This window comes from Kogia breviceps, chromosome 5 (assembly GCF_026419965.1).
Source record: "Kogia breviceps isolate mKogBre1 chromosome 5, mKogBre1 haplotype 1, whole genome shotgun sequence".
NCBI lineage: Eukaryota > Metazoa > Chordata > Mammalia > Artiodactyla > Physeteridae > Kogia > Kogia breviceps.
In genome coordinates, this window is record NC_081314.1 from 102930646 (window position 1) to 102942783 (window position 12138).

The 12138-nt window shown below is 39.1% G+C and overlaps 2 protein-coding genes across 4 annotated transcripts in view; one reads left to right on the forward strand and one right to left on the reverse strand.

The window, feature by feature from the left end:
- Positions 1-12138, reverse strand: part of CMSS1 (cms1 ribosomal small subunit homolog) — a 383345-nt gene that overhangs the window by 127284 nt on the left and 243923 nt on the right. Inside the window, exon 1 of one of the 3 annotated variants that reach the window (XM_059064868.2) lies at positions 343-382. The exons of the other annotated variants lie outside the window; for them this stretch is intronic. The gene's annotated coding sequence lies outside the window, so the exon portion shown is untranslated. Of the gene's footprint in view, positions 1-342; positions 383-12138 lie in introns of those variants that run through there. 3 annotated transcript variants of the gene reach the window in all.
- The window catches only part of FILIP1L (filamin A interacting protein 1 like), a 309709-nt gene that overhangs the window by 60428 nt on the left and 237143 nt on the right, over positions 1-12138 (forward strand). The window lies entirely within an intron of this gene.

Below are 12138 nucleotides of genomic sequence, written 5' to 3' on the forward strand. Positions count from 1 at the left end.
TTTATGCCTAATTTTTTTTTTCCTATGCTCTTTTCTTCTTTTCAAGACGTAATCCATATAGGTTTGAAAATAATCTGTTGTGTGTGTGGTTACTTTCATTCCAAAACACAAACAAAAGTGCTTTTTTCAACGACTGCCCATGTCTATATTTAAGCAATTAGTTTAGACCATCAGGTCAAGCCTTATACAATTCCTCACAACAGATCTTCTTTAAAGGGTAAAATACAATTTAAGAAGCTGAAAGTAAGTTTAACTTTTTAGGAGAAAAACCTGGTGCTAGACAGGAAATTCTGGAATCCCAGTCTTTGTCCATGTACAGGGGTTAAGAAACATAAAACCCACCTGGACTTGAAGGCTTCCTTCAGCTGAGGTGTCAACAGAGTGAAATGGATTCCTGACTTGGGTTTTGTTTTCTCTCTCTAAATGGCAGTCCAAAAAAATAGTGTAAGAGCCACCTGGCACCTCTTTTGCCATGCGTAGTTTCTCTCCTCACACCCCATGCTGGGATGTGTCACCATAACTTTGCACCCACAGTTATGGCTTCAGGGTGGGCCCTGAAATGGAGTGAGCTAGCTGTGTTGGCAGCTTGCTCTGGTTAGCTGCAGCTGCCGGGAAGAGTCGGCTCCACTCTCCCTTCCTCCTCTTCTCCCCCTCCTCCCCAGCAAATGCGTCACCTGGCTGCCACACTGGAGTGGTGGCAACGCCACCGAAGGCTCTGAGGGTGAGGGAAGGGGAGAAATCACAGGGGCCATGTGACTAAAGCATAGCCAGACAGAGATGAATAAGTGAGCTGACTTTAACTCTGCTGCTAGTTTTCCTGGTAAATTCGAGACCATGGAAGAAGGTATGTGGTCCAGACTTGTTTGTCCCCTTCCGTGAGGGCTGTTTAGCAGAGCTTGGGATCCTGTCGTTTGAGAGGAGGACAGGACAAGAATGGAGGAAGACGATGCAAACAAAAGTGGACTTGGACTGTGGCTAGGTGGTCCGTACATCCCAGTTTGCCTGAGATAGTTCTGTATTATTGTGTCCCCTTTTACTCTCAAAAGCTCTGACACAGTGTCTCTTAAGAGGGCATACTTATGCTGTAGGGGGACAATTCTTCCTTTCAGGAGACTGCTTTGCTCACTGTAGACAACTTAGCAGACCTACCTCTGTCCCCTAAATGGCAGCAGCATACCTCCTTCCACCCTATCATTTTTTGCCCACCCTGTCATTCTGACATGCATAAACGTCCTCCCTCTTTTCAAGGGCCTTCTGGGGACAGTAGTAAAGCCCTGATGCAGAGTCACTGAATGTTCTCTCAGTGAAGAAACGAGTAAGGTGAGGCTAAGAGAAGTGAAATGATTTGATTAAGGCCATTGCTAGAAAATGGCCCAGGAATGAATTGTTTCTTAGTTTTATATACTGTGCTCTTTTAAGGACAAAACTCTATTGTCCCATGGCACACCTATAGTTGAATCACTGTCTGCAGAGGCCCAAACTGCAGGAAAAGAATACACATGTGGTAATACCAGTGTTTTATTTGTGACCACTTACTCATATGTAGTCAGTAGCTGCATAACCCTCGCTAGTTACAGAGGTGATCAATAATAATGGTATTTTTCAAGGAGGACTTGATACTTTAGATTTTTAAACATATAATATTTGGAGCTAAGTCATAAAAGCTTTCCAGAAAAGGAGAGTAGTGTTATTATTTTTTAAATAAATGAAGCTTAAAGAGGGATTAACAGCTAACAACAGTGGCACCAATAAATATGCTTTTGAAGAATCTTTTATTCAAGGAATTAAAAATCTTTTTTTTCTTCTAAAAATGTTTAGGATACGGTATTCTCAAATGAAGCCAATAATAACACCTTGCCTCCTATAGTTCGTATTAGTTTCACTTCCTTAATAAGATTTAATCCTGAAAATAACCCTAGGAGGCAGGCAGAGAAGTATTATTCCCATTCTACTGACTGAGAAATTTTAGTGGCTTGCTAGAGGGTTGGACCTCCAGTCCAGTATTCTTATGTTATGGCTTGGAAACTCAAGTCGGGAGCACTGTTGAGAGTCAACTATTACACTTACTTAAATAATTCTGCCTCTTTCTCCAGCATTTAGGAGAAAAATATTATTTTTTCCTCCACATAATTACTCATGGTCATTTGTAGTTGCTAACAGCAGGACTCCTGAACCATGGGGAACGGGCATACTGAGTCACCTGCACACTCACCACTCACTGAGCACTTACTTTGTGTCAGGCCCTGGCTGAGGCACTGAGGCTTCAAAGGCTCATCAGACCCGGCCTTGCCTTTGATGGGTTCAAAAATATCTTGAGAGCACCTTTAGTAATTTTGATCAGAGCAGATTCACTTCTATTACCTTGAGCAGATATGGCCAAACAGTTCACTGTGATTGACTGGTTGTGCCAAGGCCAGGATCCTTCCCTGGGATGCCAAAGTGACCCCTCTTTCACTAAGCCCTCCCCTCACAAAAACCCTCAACAACAACCAACTGTAACGTCAACCCCAAACCCTGGGGACACAGCCTTTGTGCAGACAAGTTCTAGAAATAAACCGATGGCACACCAGTTGGACTACTACTGCTACACTAAAAAAAAAGGCTGTTTACTTTGGTTTTGGTGATGACATTGAGAAGTACAATCTGACACTTTTATCTACACTGCCAAAGAACAATAATTTTCAATTTCTCTTTTTTAGACACATTTGTGGCAGGAGGAGGAGTGGAGTGCCTAGAACTAGGCTTCTATACGACTCTAAAGAAGCTACTGGGATCTAAATTGTTATAAAATTCTCTTGGAGCAGTTTCAAATATTCTAGAGATTAGATCCCTAGGCTTATCAGTACCCTGGAGATTTGATTAGCTTGTTACTGTGAATACAGATAACTGTGAAGTTTTGGGGGGAAGCCCCCACGTCATAGCGCCTCACCATCCCCTAGCTTCTCCCTTCCCTCTTCTTAATAAATAAATAAATAAAGCAAGAATGCAGCAAATATGTTTCTATTTTTCCACCAAGAACACAGATGTGACAGCTTCTTCCCCTTCTCTTCTCTCATCCTCCCCAGCTCCGTCTTCCCCCTTCCCTACCAAATGACCTCATCCCTGCACAGAAAGGACACCAGCTGCAGGGAGGGTCTGCTCCACCAAGCGGGATCATTATCACCATTAGTAATGCCAAGAAGCCCAGACGGCCTTGTCCACATGTGCAGTGTGTTATAGCTCTGCGGTCTCCCCACATCCGCAACCAGGCTGCTGTCTGGAAATGGAAAGGCTTTGCCTTCCTGAAAATAATGTTATCAAAAGATTGTTTAGATATTTCTTAACAAATCCATCAGCAACTGTAGCAACAATGAGAACCTGCCAAGATGATGAACCTGGTGGCAGCCTCAAGTCATTTGAGTACAAAACTCCCATTTAAGAAAAATGAAGACACATGATTTTTCAGGGTGAGAATTGTAAGAGCTAGTTTGCAAGAGGAGGGCTGCCTAGAAAATAAAAGTTAGAAAAAAAAATTCTAACATACTGGCAGAGTAAAAGCTAATGTTATGATCTCTATTTTTACAGGCATATCCCTATAGATTCCTGTTCATTTTTTCATGCACTCATTCACTCTTCTCCACTCTCCTGTCTGCCAGTTAGTGCCAACTCATTCCAGAGAATGAGCCTGTGAGGTTTTATCAGACATAGTAATAATAGCAATTACCATATACAGAGTGCCTGCTATGAGCTGGACACAGGGCTATGTGCTAAATGCATGCCTCTCAACTACTTTGCACAGATAGATCATTACTTCCATGTTACAGATGAGACAACTGAGGCTCAGTCAGAGAGGCTTCCCGGGCCCTCTTCTAGAAGCATGCACGTTTCCTCGGTGGTCTCGTCCATACGAATAGCTTTAAATATCATCTATAAGCTGTTATCCAATTTATACCTCCAGCCTAGACATCTCTTCTGAGCTCTAAATATGTTCTTATAATTACCTGCATGACATCTTCATTTGGATGAATCACAAGCATCTTAGATCAAAAAAGTCCAAAACTGAACATGGGATCTATTCCTGCCCCCTAACCCCATCCCACCTCACCCTCAGGCTAGGCTCCTCTTCAAAAGTTTTCACATCAGGAAGTAGCACCTCATGTCAGAAACTGGAATTCATCAGTGACACCCTCTTCTTATGCAACGCCACCAATCCAGGGAGCCACCGAGTCTGGTAAACTCTACCTACTAAATCTTTCTTGAATCCATCTATTTCTCCATTGACTGCTACCATGATCTCTCACCTGGAAAATGTCATTAGCCTCACTGGTTTCCTTCTTGCACTCCTCTAAGCCACTGTGTGATGAGACAAAAAAATTAAAGTCACACCTGAATATAATCATGTTTATACCCCACCGCCCCCACTGCAAAAAACCTTTCAATGGTTATTCATTGCTATTAGAAAAGACCAAAACTCTTGTCAGTGCCTACAAGGCCCTGCTTAATCTTGCCGCCTGCCGCCCCCCCCTACTTCTGTAATTTTCCACTTTCCTCTCATTCACTGGGCTCTAGTTTAGCTTGCCTTCTCTCATTCCTCTTTTGCACCAAGTTCCTTCTTGACTCTGGTCTTGGAGGCCTGGCCTTCAGCCTGTGATCCTCTTACACTTACTCTTCGTCTGGCTAACTCCTACCTATTCTTTGAGCCTCAGGTTAAATATTATTTAATAAAATAGTCTTCCCTGCTCCTTTGATTCAGTTAAATTCCACATATATTTACTATCGTTGAAATACTTATTTGAATGCTTATTTTTCTTTGGCTTCCCCAAGTGGAGTATAAACTCTATGAGGTAAAGAAAGGCCATGTCTGTCTTGTAAACAATTGTATTCATCATGCCTAGCATAATGCCTGGAACATAGAAGATGCTCAATCAATACCTGTTAAATGAATAAGTGAGGCAAGTAACCTGCTCAAGGTCACAGGATTTGAACTCAAATCTGTCTGTCCTAAAGCACATTCTCTTTTAAAGTCTTGCAAAGCAGAAAAGAGTACTTTATAAATTCAACATATCATAATCAGTTTTAGGGATGTAAATTTCCCAAGTCTCAAAGTTCTGATTGACTGAAATGGATGGATGGATGGATGGTTAGATGGTTGAAAGGAATGGGGTCTGGGAATATGGTGGGATTGGGAGGAACCTATCTCCCATAGTATATGTGACATAAAAACATCTACTGGCCTGCATGAGTAGTTATAATAGAGAAATGAGAGTATGGATGAGAGAGTAGATATTAGAGATTGCTGAGCTGCTACAAGCCTGAACAAAATAAGATTTAAAAACCAAGGAAACAAATCTTTAATATGGCTGAAAAGAGTAAAGGCAAAGAGATTTTGAAAAGCCAACATATCATCTTTTATAGGGGAAGAAAAATTACTGAAGGTGGTTTTTGCATATATCTTCTCTCCTTCCTCGTGTGTGTTTGTGTGTGTAGGGTGTGGTGCAGATAGTGAAGAATGGGGTGAAGGATGGCCTACTGGGAATACCTGAAAAAAGCTTCTTTCAGCTTTGAGGACTGGGGAGTAATTTTTTTCCATCTGAGACCTAGGATATTTGCCTCCATCAGTACTATTCTAAAAACATTCTCTGCTGGGTAGTCTGTCATTGACCCTCAGATGGAGTGAGGAGAGATGAGTACAGAAGAGTCTGATCAGCACAGGCTAAGTTAGGCCCTTATTCCTTGATTCTGTTCATGCCGTCCAGTTTTCTTCTAAAAAAGTGCAGGACTTCACATTTTCCGACAACGGATGGGGACTTGTTACATTTGCCCTAGTTGTCAAGGTCTGGGAACTTTGGCTTTGTTCCTCTACTTCAATCCATTAATTTTCTTGAACTGTCCCAGCTTCTCACAAGTTCTCAATTATTAGGAACTTTAAAAAGTTTATTTCTCATGTTTGTGTGGATGAAATGGTGATAACAATTAGGTGATCAGCTTTTCGGCAAAAGAAAAAACAAAAGCCACTTCTCCACTTCCCTCTCATGTTCTCCATAAAAGGCAACAAAATTCTTCAGTAAATTCAGTATCATGCAACATGGTTGGAATTGTTCTGATTAATTACATAATCTGGTTAATAGTATCTGAATCACACACAGAGTACCAATTTTCAAAGAAGTGAAATAAAATACACTTAGTAGTAAAATGATACAGGACTCTTAACACCTTTCTTTGATGAATCGGAAGGTGCACAAGGATCTTGTAGTTTTGAACATTTTGACCATTTGATTGCATGATGGTGCTTAGAGGCTGGCTAATGAAACATTAGATAACAAAGTTCACAGTATCTATTATTGGCGGGTCACAGAGCCAACTGTATTTTTTTACTAGCTGGTTTTCTATTAGAATACAAAAAAATGAAGCTTCACATTGAGTTTGACATTTATGGTGCTAAGCTCTGCGATCAGATAATTCTGTTTGTTTCAAAGCTTTGGGGGTGTTTTCTGATTTCAGTTACTAATTTTTTTCCTCCACTGTCATAAGTTTTGCCCTTTCCAGCTCCTTTAATATTTAATAGTAACTTTAAAGACAAAGGTCTAGCATTTCTATTGATCTCACAACATTATAGGAAAGGATCAAGATCCTGAGCTTATGGCAAAAGAAAAAGGGATGCAGAAGAGACCTATGTTAGAGGAAGAGGAGTGACAAAGACAATGTAACAGAGAACAGAGGGAGGACTGGCTCATGCCCTCACGATTCATGAGCAGCAGGCTGTGCCTTTCTATTCAATCTTTCCATGGCCATTATTTTAAAAATCAAATTGTAGTGGGGCCAGCATATGAGCGACTATCATTTTGAAAAAAGAAAAAGCTGAGAGAAACCAAGGCACAAAGTGAATTATTCTTTCCCTGAATTTTACAGTTTAAAAAGATCCCCAGTAGACCCAAAGCCACGTCATGTAGCCAGAAAATACTCCATTTCACCCCATAGCTGGGTTGTCTGCACTCATTCCCCACTCCCCAAAACGAATGCATACAACAAATTCTATTATTTTTTTTTGTAGGGCAATTGTTGATTAATGAATCATCTTTCCTGTAATTTTTATTTTTTGTAGACTTAGTTTGGCTAGGTTCCCTGGCATTCCTGTTGAGGTACGTAATGGAAAATTTGACCTCATACTCTTTGCTTTTTTGTAACATCACAAAACACTGATATAAGAGGGTTACAAAAAAGTAGCTTGGAAATGAAGGGATGCACAGAAAAAAAAAAAAGCTCAGTGTGGAAAGGAACAAAGATATATTAAATCATCTGAAAAGTAAATATTTAGCTTCATAGACATGAAGTTACATTTATCTTCAAGAACAGCTCATTTGTCACAGCTTAGGATGTCACAGTGTTTCCATCATAATTCTGCTTTTCGAAAGAGATTATAAACCAGACATTAAAAAGCCATTCTCAAAATTAATTTGGAACACAGGCAGACCATTTTGTAGATCCTATAACTTTTTCCCAAAATGGTGATTTAGAGAGGCGGACAGAATAAAGGTGTCAGTAAGTGATTTCTTGCATTTACTCATATCTGAGTTGAAATAAAAGCTTGGCAATCACCCTTCTATGATCACATCCAAGAGTCTATGGAAAATGTAACAGGTCATACAGAGTCAACTTTAGTACTGTGAAACTTGGGGTTTGGCAGTAGAGACATGTTTTAGGACAGGTCTGTCAGCAGAATTCATAGTGGAATGAACAAAATGGCTGTTAAAACTGTCTTTTTACATTTTAAAATAATGAGACTATACTTTCTAAGATGAGACTATACTCTCTTCCCGAAGGCAAAAGAATCATTTCTTTAAATGCATAATCCAGACTCAAGAGGACACTGACCCAGCCACTGACTATGACCTGAGAAATTTATCAACTTGACCACAATGGGAAAAGAGTCCCATATAGCTCCAGCACCAACCTCTCAAAATGCCACGGTGCCCTGGTATAGGGTATCCAATGAGGTGTTTCATGATAACAACATAGGGTGATGTGTATATTGTCAACCCTCACAGTCCCATGGTTGTCAGAATGCATATACAGAGTGTTTAGCTTATTAATCATCTAGATGTGCTGAAAAAAGGAAGAGCGGAAACAGCAGATGCAAGGAAGGCTGTACAAATCACTACTTCATTACTCAGGCTGCTGGAAAATGTTCAGATGTTTCTTGATGTTACCTAAGTTGTTTCCAAAACCACTGTCACATCTATGTACTCTTCCCTATAAAAGTGCAGCATTATTAACTGGAACTATACAAATAATTCGCAGTGGAAAAAGCTTTAATATGCCACTTATGGGCTGGATGAGTAGTCTTTATTTGAATAATGTTTTGTTGTTGTTGTTGTTTTTAGAAGAGGGAGTTAAACAGGAAAACCATGAAGTATGCAAATAAGCCACAAGAGAAGAGTTTCTCTTTGTTAAATTTTGTGTTGTAAGTGGTAACAGATGGCTACCTATTCCAGAGACTGTCTTAGGTTCCTACTTCTCACTGACTTTGGCAGATACAGGAAAAAGAAAAGAAGTATTCAGACAGCTTGGAGTAATTCTATTTATCCACTTATAAAATGCAGGTGGAATGATAAAGAAAGCTTTTAACTACAAAGAGAACCATTAGGGAAAAAATTATTATGGTGCCATTTAATATCCTGTTTAAGGAAAGTATGAAATCTTGGTCAAAAAAATTGGTGGTATATAAAAATATCAACTCCAGGGAGTATGTTCTTCTAGATTCTTTTGGATTCCTAAAACTTTTCTAGGTCTTACTTGGTTTCTGGCTTCCCTGATTTACTTACACTAGTCTTACATTAATTTGAAATAAATTTTACCCTTCTACATCCCATAGGGTATTAAACCATATTGGTATTTTAGTAGAACTCCACTTAAATCAGCTTTATACTTTTCAGCTCTTTAATATTCCTGTAGCAGGCGAGTCTTGTGTTCATTCATAGGATGTACTCCTGTGACTAATAACACTTAAGAAAAAAACATTGATCAATTTTTTTGAAATCAAGCTCATAAGTGAATCAAAATAACTGAATCAGATAAAATGCATAAAGGTTTTCATCATTGCAGTAAAAGATCTGGGAGTGTCTCTGTTTTTGATAAACTTGTCTTTTTAGGACAGCAATTTCTATAGCAATAAAACAGGGGTGAAAAGTACTATTTCTTACTTTCTTCTATAAGCATTACATTTAGGAGTTTTTTCAACATCTGTCAATGCTGAAATTAATGAATCCTTGTCCCAACACCAAATTCTCATCTCCTTAGGCAAAAAATTTTGTGTGCATGTGTACCTTTTCAGAGGCATTTCATTCATATGCAGGCAAAATATATACATATATTCTTTCCTCCTTTTATTTTATGTGAATGGTAGCATTCAATATACATTGTTCTGTACTGTGCTTTTTGGACTTAACAGTATACCTTGGAGATCTTTCCATATCAGTACATAGACTTTTCCAGTCTTTGTTTATGGAACCATTGTATTCCACCAGTATTAAATGTCCTTACGGAAGTACATTTAGGTTATTTCTGATCTTTTGCTGTTAAAGAAAATGTCTGTTGGTCTTTATATTTTAATTTAATTTTTTTATACAGCAGGTTCTTATTAGTTATCTATTTTGTACATATTAGTGTATATATGTCAATCCCAATCTCCCAATTCATCCCACCACCACCCCTCCCCCCTGCCACTTTCCCCCCTTGGTGTCCATACGTTTGTTCTCTACATCTGTCTCTATTTCTGCCCTGCAAACTGGTTCATCTGTACCATTTTTCTAGGTTCCACACATATGCGTTAATATTTGATATCTGTTTTCTCTTTCTGACTTACTTCACTCTGTGTGACAGTCTCTAGATCCATCCACATCTCTACAAATGACCCTTTTGTTCCTTTTTATGGCTGAGTAATATTCCATTGTACATATGTACCACATCTTCTTTATCCATTCGTCTGTCGATGGGCTTTTAGGTTGCTTCTGTGACCTGGCTATTGTAAATAGCGGTGCAATGACCACTGGGGTGCATGTGTTTTTATGAATTATGGTTTTCTCTGGGTATATGCCCAGTAGTGGGATTGCTGGGTCATATGGTAGTTCTATTTTTAGTTTTTTAAGGAACCTCCATACTGTTCTCCATAGTGGCTGTATCAATTTATATTCCTACTGACAGTGCAAGAGAGTTCCCTTTTCTCCACACCCTCTCCAGAATTTGTTATTTGTAGATTTTCTGATGATGCCCATTCTAACTGGTGTGAGATAATATTGCATTGTAGTTTTGATTTCCATTTCTCTAATAATTAGTGATGTTGAGCAGCTTTTCATGTGCTTCTTGGCCATCTGCATGTCTTCTTTGGAGAAACGTCTATTTAGGTCTTCTGCCCATTTTTGGATTGGGTTGTTTGTCTGTTAGTTTTTAAATAAAACCAAACCACTTATAAGAAAATACATTTTACTGACTAGTTTTGCTTGTTTCTACTTCCTTCCCTCCTTCCCTATAAAATGGTAAAAAAGAAAAAAAAAGAAAAGAAAAAAGAGAAGAATTAGAAGAGGCAAGATGGGGTCTTGGCTAATCAGCTTTTGGATAATTGAAAATCTTACTCTTTTTAAAATTTAAAATTTTTATTTATTTATTTTGGCCATGCTGTGTCTTAGTTGCAGCACACGGGATCTTCGTTGCAGCATGTGGGATCTTTCAATTGCAGCATGTGAACTTTTTGGTTGCGCCATGCATGCAGGATCTAGTTCCCTGACCAGGGATCAAACCTGGGCCCCCTGCATTGGGAGTGTGGAGTCTTACCTACTGGACCACCAGGGAAGTCCCCTTATTCTTTTGTGTGTGTGTGTGATTAGTAGAGCAGTATTTTTAGGATAGGCTCAAAATAATAGACTCATTATCTCATTACTATTCTTATTATTCCTGTAAAAGTTATATTTTAATGAGAGGAAGATAGAAAAAAGGGAAAACTCAAGAAGTTCAGAGCCAGTTAGTGGAAACAACAGCTCTCCTAAAGCCTGGCTTCACATGGCCTGAAAAGCTACTCAGGTAATTGGAAGAGAGAAATCTGAAGTAGAGCCTCAGTTCTGCAAAGGCTTTAATCTGTATTATGGAGCAAGTTTTCATTACCCTCATTTTCTTCAAAAACATTTAAGCACATACTCAAAAACAGCTCTATGTGAGGAGCTTTGCAAAGCAAGTCAGCCAGGTGCAGCAACTCTTAGCTGAACAGATAAAACAAATGCAGGTATGCCTCTCTTTACAGATTGGGGTTTGGGAAACTATTTTTATAAATTTTATAATTTTAACAGAAAAATTGTTACTTAAGGGATTTCTGTAGCAAATTTGTTGAGAGAAAAGTTTTTATATTTCTTAGTTCATCTTTGGGTATGACTTTCAGATTTCCATATTTTGAGCTGGCTTTATTTAAAGTGAAGACAACTAACTCTGTGTCTGTATGTGTATGCATATGTGTGTAGTTGCTTTGTTTTAGCACTTAAAATTTCTAAATTTTGAAATAACTGTAAACTTAACAGAAAAGTTGCAAAAATAACATAAAAAACTCTTCCATGTTCCAACCAGATTCACCAAGTGGTAAAAATCTGCTATGTTTGTAATTTATTCTTATATATACGTTATTTGTTTTTCTAAGCCATCTGAGTTGCAGACATCATGTCCTTTTGCCCCTAAATATTTCAATGTATATATTCAATGTATTCAATTTTTTTTCTGTGGTACGCGGGCCTCTCACTGTTGTGGCCTCTCCTGTTGCGGAGCACAGGCTCCGGACGCACAGGCTCCACGGCCACAGCTCACGGGCCCAGCTGCTCCGCGGCATGTGGGATCTTCCCAGACGGTGGCACGAACTCGTGTCCCCTGCATCGGCAGAAGGATTCTCAACCACTGCGCCACCAGGGAAGCCCTCAATGTATATTTTAAGAACAAAGGTAATCACTGAGTTTAAGACAGTACAATAAAAATTAGGAGACTTACATAGTCACATTATTATTATTTACTCCACAGACCTTATTTGAATGTTACCAACTGTCCCAACAATGTTCTTTCTGCAACTTTTTTCCTAGCCCAGGATCCAAACTGGGATCACACATACACGTAAATTTTCATATCTCTTTG